At 43.4% G+C, this 8,779-nt stretch overlaps 1 long non-coding RNA gene across 1 annotated transcript; it reads right to left on the minus strand.

Annotated features, from left to right (window-relative positions):
- Positions 1–2,228: 2,228 nt before the first annotated feature.
- LOC147022865 (uncharacterized) lies at positions 2,229–8,380 on the minus strand. The gene is made up of 2 exons (XR_015059947.1): positions 4,410–8,380; positions 2,229–3,022 (listed from the first exon to the last, which is right to left on the minus strand). It is a non-coding gene; the product is annotated as an uncharacterized LOC147022865 (long non-coding RNA).
- Positions 8,381–8,779: the final 399 nt, after the last annotated feature.

The raw sequence follows: 8,779 nt of genomic DNA on the forward strand, positions 1-8,779 counted from the left end.
AAGTGACCGGAACGAGCTTTGTAATCCCCGTTACCAGTCAGGATCAGAATCTTGTTGGCAAATTTCAGCTGGATCGGCCCAGCGGTTTGGCCAGAGAAGTCTAAAAAGGAGATGGATTGATGGAAAGTGCACAATGATAATACCTTATCTGGAATTCCAATTCCAGATAAGTTAAAATTTGTAGCTTTAATTTGTTAGACTTGACCACAACAAACTCCTTCAATTGAGGCATCTTGACTGTTGTCTGAACTTTGTAGTCTTTCTGGACTTTTCCATCACGACACCATTGCCCCTCTCTTTCCTTTCTACTGTCATCGTGGTCATACATCTCCTGGGAAGTGTATTGCAGTGCAGATGTCTGGTTGGATTCTCATTAGCTCTGGTATGAAATGCACAACGAAGAGCAACTGGAGTTGGAATTCTACATATTGCATACAACATGCATCGAGATAGAATGAATGCTTTATGTTCATATTTAGTCTCACACAGCAGCATCGTCAACATTGATCCTCTTGAAGAGTTTTGTCAGAAAGTAAAGCAGCTTCAAAATTAAATATTTGAGAGGGAATCATAATATTTGCTGTGTCAGCATCTAACATGTTAATACTGTTACGGCTGTGGAAATTCGCAAACCACCATTCAGGTCCCGTAGGTGAGATATCTCTTAAGTACATGTGTAGTTAGCCCCAAACCCGTTGTTTAGAGGGAATTTATGTGATTCATTCGGGCTGCGATGCTTTGAGTTAGGCGTTTTTCTGTTCTATCTTTATTTTGAATCAACCGCCGTAACCATCAAACCACCACCAAAAACCCTCCACCACCCTCACCTCTCTCCTTCTACGGCCATTCCCTCATCACCTGTGAACACTGAGCGTCGAGCTGTCTTGGGCTCGTTCAAGCGATACGCACCGAGTCGCGAGTGCAAATAGCGGCCTTTCCGAGGGAAAATTCGGATCAGGAATGCTACACGCCCACTTCTGATCCGTCCAATCAGCAAGCACGGAGTGGCTTGGCCCCATCTCCAGGTGCTTCCGTGTGAAATCGAAATATGCAAATTCTAGGATCAGGGGAGATTCACGCCCCTTTTCCTCTGTCCAATCGGCGAGAGTGGCTCCGCCCCTGAGGTGATCCTGATCCGGAAATTTGCATATGGGTTCTCCTGCCAGCCTATAAAGCGCAGGGCGAATCATGGCAGAAAAGGAGAGTTAGTTTGAAAGCAGAGAGTTTCGTGGCAGAAAAGCAGAGAGTTTTGAAGCAGAGAGTTTTATAGGCAGAGAGTTTTGGCAGTCAAGTCAGGTTGGAGAGCGGAGCATAGTGGAGTCGGGAGGCGAAGGCGTCAAGGTGGTTTCTGCCGTCGGCTGAGGAGAATTGTGGGAGGAGGCCAAGGAGCTCGGGTCGGAGGCAGGGAAGACGGCGGTCGGAGACGAGGTCGCGGTGGGATCACTCGTCACGGGACTCAAGCCAGCCAGCCATTCTCCTCCCCCAGGGCATCAACAATTTCCCCCTTTCCCCCGCGCTGAGATAGTGCAAAAAGGGGGCCCCGTTCACACCCCACTCCAAGCGGTGCCAACGAAACCCGCGAAGGAGCATGAAGTCAGGGCACCGCCGGGCAGCCACATTTGCGGCTCGTCACGAGGACGCGGGTAGGACTCACCCGGTCTCGCGGACCTGACCGCTCCTTCAGGTCCCGCGCACACATTGGCCTATGGGCCCGTCTGCCCCCTTGCCTATGAGGGTGGCTTCTTTCCTTTGCTTTTGAGTAAATGTGTCGGCGCCATCTGTGAAGTAAAACTGTATAAGTGTTGCGAATTCGCGCCCGCCGGCGTGCGATCGGCCGCTCGACTCGAATGGCGGCCGCCTCGCCCACCGGAACGGTCAATTCTGTCATGACCCTCCGGGAACTATCGCCCGGAGCCAGTCACGGGTGGGCCTTTCAACCTCACCACGATCGTGCCAATCGGCCACCCGCGTAGGATAGGGTTGTTCGCCAAACTCGACCAACCTAACTACCCACGCAGATGGTAAACCGGGTGATCGTACCTCGCCGCAGGTCGACTCCGGACACGAACCGCTTAAGCGGTCCGTTCCGTGCTATCGAGATAACTGAGCGGTGTTATCGTCGGCCTCGACGATTCCGATTAATTATCGGGCGTATTAAGCCCACTACGAGCCCTTTACATGAAGCAAGATGGAGATTCAAACGAAGGAAAGGACGCAGCGAAACGGGGAACAATTCAACATAATGCACATTTATTACCCAGCCCACGAAAAGCACACATATACAGTCAAACAGTCAGAATGCACATATATCAATTTAAAACAAAAACAACAATGCAGAGCTATGACCGAATACGCGAACACATGGCAACACTTATACAGTTTTACTTCACAGACGTTCTTCACGTTCTTACACATCCTGTGGCACTTCACATCCATTGCAAGAAAAGAAACTGATGCACCTGGATAACCTTGCACTTTATCAATCATGTCATTGTCATCAAGTTCCTGCTCTTTTCTTACCAACATGGAACCAGGACTTTAGGTCATTGCGAAGCTTGCATTCTTAAGCTTAGTAAAAGGATGCTCACAAATAATTAATGCATCGAGTCGAAAAACGAAAAGCTGCTCTTTGTGATAAAGTTGAATATTCAGGTTAACCAATGTCACTTTCTTCATTGTCATGGCTCTGAGTACCTGTGGTTCCTCCCAAGAGTCTTTTCTTTTCAGCGAGTTAACAGTTCTTCTTCAGTGTGGACCGGCGTCGGCATTCGCCGTGCCTCAATAGAGTTTTCTCATCTAAAATGTCTGCATGAAAGTTCTGTTCCAATCTTTTAGCAATACCATCCCATCTCCTCTGTAAGGCAAAATTTAAAGATTCAACTCAAGTGACCTTCTGAAATGTTGAAGGTGTGCATATGCATGACAGATGCATAGATCATAATCAGTTCGGTGCCGAGCCTGAGGCTTTCTTCGGTGGATTGTAGCCTCCATCGTGGTTGATTAGTCAATTCCACCTCATATCCTAAGAAAGAGGAAGATCAAAATAAATAATTTTGTTAATAGAATTTATGACACGAATAACTAAAAACAAGCCGGTAAGCGGACATGGGTAGTCGACTACCCAATAGAACCTGATGCGATGGGCCCGTTCAATGGGAAATGACCTGAGGATTAAGCACAAGAAAATTCATGATTCTAGCTTCAAGGGTTAATGCTGCAGATTGTTTTTTCGTTAAAATACCCTCACATTTGGAGGTTTTTCGGCTGTTGCTAGGCAACGGAGGGGTCCATAGCAACGGATCTTTCTCACACATAACTAGGATATACCATGAACCTACCATACCAGTTTCATGTATATCTGACTCATAGTCTCTGAGATATAACGAACTTCGTTTTTTTTATTGTTTTCGACCAGGGTTCATTCAAAGTCTATCTTCTCCGACAGTTTTCATAGGATCCGGCTGGAAATTTTTGACAAAGAGGTTGATTAAAGTGCACATAAAAGCCTGGAAGCCGATTTTTGATTTTCGAAAAATTTAATTTTTTTAATGATTTTTTCAAAAATTTCAAAGTCCCGTTGCTCCACAACGGGTGGTTGCTTAGCAATGAAACTCAAACGCGCACACTCCCAGCCCATATGGCACCTGTCGCCAAGTTTCATCGAAATCGGTTTGCTGGTTTGTGCTGTGGAGCCTCGCGTTGCAGGCACACACACACACACACACACACACATACACACACACACACACACACACACACACACACACACACACACACACACACACACACACACACACACACACACACACACACACAAAACCCGACAATAATTGTATATAAAAATATATATATTTGAGTTTTTTATTTTTAACTTGATCGACGACCAAATAAGTTCCTGGAAAATGATACGGTGAAATAGTTTGTTTAAATATGAACAAATTAGGATATCAGTTATTCTGCATTCATATGAAGGCCAAAGCAAGACAATAATGAACGATTATGTCGTGGCTCACATCATGTAAATGTGATCCCAGTGGAGTTTTATTATTTCGTAATATGTAGTCTGTGCCTATTACAAAATAATAAAACTCCACTGCTGTGCCGCTGACGCAGTGCCCCATTTCCAGGAAGCTGGTACTCATTTTGCCGACCCCGGAAGGATGACAGGCTGAGTCAACGCACCTGGTGTTTATTCAACGGATCAACGGGGGTTCAAACTCAAGACACAAAGTTCTTAAGGCAGCCACCTTACCCGTGAAGCCAACATCAGGCTTTCCCAGTGTAGTGAATAACGTCTTAAACTACTCATTCGGTCATAGCTAATAAATAATTTAATGAAACAGCTAAATTAATTCGGTATCTTAACTATGATACAAAACACTACTTAAGGCAAATTCATGATAGCTTGCTATTTGCTATGTCCATCTGGTGAATGAATAGGATCAGTGCTCTCAGCCCACCCATAAACTGAAGGAATAACCTGAAACATCCTTGGAAAAACCGATCTCTGCAAACACTGCAATGTAATTAGTCTGAAAAAGAATTCAAATATTAACAATTATACAAATAAACCATACGTATAATCATGGATTTTTGACAGTCAAAATGACACCACATAAGCATGAATATGTTTCTTTTTTTTAATTTTTTATGAGGTACACACATTTGAAAAGGTCACCTTCTGGATTACGTTTCAGGACAGCAAAAACAGGGCAACCAAAGATAGCACGGGGTATCCGCAAAACCCCATGATCAGCCTTGTGCTCACTGAATAAATGTAAAGTAAAAAAAAAAATTCTTGCAGTGATGAAAGAGGACGTCATATGCAGGATAAAGTGATCTGTGTACCTTTGTATGAAAAACAAGAACATTCGTCGACAATAAACAAAGGGAATTGAACCTGGGTTACCTGCATTACAAGCCTTTGGTCCAGATAGAGATCACTGCATTACAAGCCTTTGGTTTTGGGGGAAATTTTTTGCTTTTTTCCCAGCAAAAACAAATTCATGTTAAATTTACTTCTCATACCGAGTATAACGAACGAGCTCACCCATCATGTTCCTATAGTTTTACCAAGGTAATGCATTTTGTTATTAGATTCCTAAATTTTTTACGGTTCAGTGGATGAAAATGTGAATGTGAAAAATGTTTATTAGCATCACGTGATTGTGCTGTATTTGCTCTTTCAGAATTGGCTTTATTATTCTGATTTATGGATGTAAACTAGAAACACCTCAACAATAGCACAAATTAATGGCACCTGATCTCAATTTACTGAAACGTGTGTGTAAGGAAGTGGTAACCCTACCCCTTGTTTATTTGTTTCGATGTATTTTGGGAATGGGACGAAGGAGCACTACTTGGAGACATTAAACGCATGAACATTATTATCAAAATGACAACAAATACACCCATTCAGCACTCGACCAACAATGTCAGGGATGCTCGAGAGTCACCTCAGGCTTAGGTTTCTGGAATTTCTACTTAAAGCAGTGCGTGCTGGAATCTATGGTATGTCCACTTAAGTTTTGCACAATGAAGCACGTCACTGCGTCGTGATCTTCATCTGGCAAAACAGCAAGGCAATGCCAGATTGATTTTGCCGAGTCATCGGGACATTGTGGGATCTGATCCTCAGAGACGTCAACAAGTCACTTGTGCCAAGTCTCGAGTCACCGTAGTATTACTTCAACTTGTGTCTTATCCACTTTCGTCTTTCAACTTCAGCTGGGCTTCATTTATTTCAATGCATGTTAAGAAAAGCTGTTTAACTCAGGTTTTTATTTGTCAACTTCACACAGTGGAAATGTTTTGCTTTTTTCCCAGCAAAAAGAAATTCATGTGAAATTTGCTTCTCATACCGAGTATAACTACTTGAATATACTTGTACATGAGATGAGACGAGTCAGTAACATCAGTTTATGTTTAAATGGTTTTCACGTTGAACCAAATGTGGAATGTGGAATTCAATGTGGAATGGGATTTTAATAATTTACTTGTAGTTATGAAACATATAACTTACAAAATGAAACGTATAACTTATTGGAATTTAGGAGGGTAAACTTTGAGGGTATGATAAGTGATTTGGGAGCTTTAGATTGGGTAAAGTTAAGGAGTGGATCTGCAATAGCTAAATGGGAAACCTTCAACAAGCAAATGTGTGTCAGGTGCAGATTAGGTATATTTCAGTGAAGTGTAAAGGTGAAGGCAGAAAGAGACCAGAGTGGTTGACCAGGGAGGTATGTAATGTAATTAAGGATAAGCAGAAGGCATTCATAAAGTACAAAATAACAGGGCTCAAGTCTGACACATCAATATAGTGTTATGTTTGTGGGGTTGATGGAAGGCATTTCATTGGAAAGATAGGATCGTATAGAGTTGCTTGGCCCATGGACGTGTGGGAGACATCTCGATGGAATTAAGTAGGGAAACTGTGAGCTAAAGTGTTACGTTCTCACCACACGGGGGTGGTGCCGTGTTAATTAGATAGGAATTTTGGATAATTCCCCTAGTATATAATTGCCCCCGTATCATTTTTCCATATGTTTTTGTATTCCATGATCGGCAATAAAGGTGGGGAACACATCCCAAAAACAACCACAAGCGAGCAGAAGCCCTGCCTTCCTGGGTTTGGGCGAGCAAGCCACGCCACAGAGGATAGGAAGGTTGAGGAGGAATAACAAAGGAACGCACGCATCAAGAGAGGACGTTAGTCAGAAGACACGGAGGATCTCGCTTTTGCTCTCGGCACGACGAAGGCTGCACGATTCTCATGTTCATGCTCTGTGAATTGGCTCATGTGCTGAGCAGGACGTTGGCCGTTGACAGTTCGGCTGAACCGTGAAGTGAAGTTTGTACGTTTCTGAGGAGGGAAGGAAAGCGTGCCTCATGGCCTGATCATCGTTGTGAACTCGTTGTGCGAGCCATCGTTGTGAACAGACCGGGTGCAAGAGAGCAACGGTCGGGATATTCGCTTGTGAAATGAAGCTGCACGGCGGTCTCTGAGCCTTGGTGTTTATTACCGCTCACAAATTGCCTGACGTATGTTCTTCCCGTGGCGAGAAGGCGGCTCGGCGCAATTTTGTTGGACGCGTCTACGAAGCGCCTCAATTCAAAGCTACCTCAAGACCATCTCTTGCACACGTCTCTGTATTTAAGTATGTGTGGAGGTGCCTCAATTAGATTTAGATTTAGTTTGCCTCACGTTTTCCTTTCATTATGATAATTTGAATTATCATCATTGTACATATTTGATTGTGGTATTCAATTATTATTTAGTTAATTCAATTTGCTTGTGTCCGTGTATTTGTGCCGTTCTGGTGCAGCGCTTAACTGTTTTTTTGCGCGCGTGCATTAATCCCCGAGAGTATCAGCTGTGGGCCTCCAAGGGAGAAGTTTAGCCATCCGCCGAGGTGGGGGTTAAGCCCCCTGGACACGACAATAGGAAGAAACAGAGACCAGTTAAGAAAATAACTCAGCAGGCCAAAAGGGCACATGAAAAAGGACATAGACAAGCATATTAAGCATAACAGCAAGACATTATATCAGTATATAAGGGGTATAATCAGGCAGCGAAGCAAAATGACGTGGATGTTCTGGACAAAAGCACCAAGTTTTTTGCACGTGCTTCCCATTGCATCAGTTTTCAATTTTAAATTACCGCCACTACCGAAAGTGAAGGAGGTTATGTTTTCACCCCTTTCTGTCTGTTTGTGCGATTCGTCACTGTTAAGAGATTGGGCCAAAAACGATATAGTACTGTACAGCATGATATTTCAAAATTGTATTGGGCCCGATATGTTCTCGTGGATCAGACATTAGGTGGCGGAGGTATGCGCTCCACTGAGTGCCATTCTAGTTTAGAATGTATTCATAGGGGACAGGAACCACTTCCTCAAGATACAGTATGGTGGCCATCTTGGATTTTCAAGGCAGCCACCATGTAAAAACCCCCAAGTACCAATATCTCGGCTTCCAAGCCGCTTTGGCTCTCAATCTTGGCGTCTAAACATATGTTTTCTGGGGCAAGAAATGCAATTATATCATTCAGTATATCACCAGATGGATTTTTATAACAGGAACGAAATGTAGATACAAATTATTGAGAAAAAAAAAGCTGCAATCAGAGCAACAAATGTCTATTCTGAGTAAATGTGGCTCACCAGTTTCTTGCATCAATATAATTCTGTTCTAGATAATCTTTGACAATGACAAGACAAAGTACAAGGGAATCAATAGATAGAATGAGAACCTTCCTTTGTCATCATTGAACACATGGAAATCAAGTTAATATATTGTAGTCACAAAAGACACAGCATGGATTATCCCAACGAACAACTATAATACGTGAGAGCATATGTCAGTCAAGGTGCTTTGCTAATATCATACCTCACTGCACATGCACGGAGTGTGCAGAGGCAACGGTGGTTTCCTTTCCAGGGAACAACGAGACTTGGCAGAAGTCGATATGTGTTTCTTGAAGTTGAAGAGTAAGGTTGAAGAGAACAGTGAGGTTTGCCTGCGAGTCTGTTGAATCTTGATATTTCAAGTCAGAACCATTCAACCAGCATGGACACCAGGGTTTTGAAAGTAGAGGGCACTGGCCAATGCTGCACACACAAGGAAATGTGCCATCGAAGTGGAATCCTCTAGACTTGACAGTCTCTTTGCACACAACCTTGGTAGCTTTAGCAAGCAGTAGTGCATCACCTTCATAGTCACATGCCATGGCCTGCTTTAGTCACATATTCTGCATTCCTTGTTGGAAAAACAGAATCTT

This window comes from Eptatretus burgeri, chromosome 7 (genome assembly GCF_056783735.1).
Source record: "Eptatretus burgeri isolate ZD-2024b chromosome 7, Ebu_testis_v1, whole genome shotgun sequence".
NCBI classification, from domain to species: Eukaryota; Metazoa; Chordata; class Myxini; order Myxiniformes; family Myxinidae; genus Eptatretus; species Eptatretus burgeri.